Raw genomic sequence first — 433 nt, forward strand, 5'->3', positions numbered from 1 at the left:
GTCGTAGCGAGGGCGTTACAGTGTGCGCCTGCAAGCTGGTCAGATTGGGGTGATAGGATACCCGATCATGCTTATAAAGACACGAGTAATCTGACAGCAATTGTCGTACACGTTTACATGCGCAGGTGCGAGGAAGATGAGGTGAGTGCCCTCACTACTGGGGAAAAACAGTCGTCAGGGTCAACGCAAAGAAAGTTCCCTTTTCTCTCATATTTTTGGTAGTAGCGGCAAGGGAGATAACTGGTGAGGAGCGAAGGCAGGAGGCGGTGTTTCTTCTAAGGCGAGCAAGAGGTAGGCACGCTAGACTACGGAGACCAGGTCGGACCCTGCCTCCCCGTTGCTCGTAGCCATGAGCAAGCGAAGCGAAAGAGAGACGCCATAACTAACTAGTACATTCGTTTCGAAGATCTCTCGTCTAACTTCAGCAGCCCCC

This window comes from Cystoisospora suis (assembly GCF_002600585.1).
Source record: "Cystoisospora suis strain Wien I chromosome Unknown contig_7399, whole genome shotgun sequence".
Classification (NCBI taxonomy): domain Eukaryota; phylum Apicomplexa; class Conoidasida; order Eucoccidiorida; family Sarcocystidae; genus Cystoisospora; species Cystoisospora suis.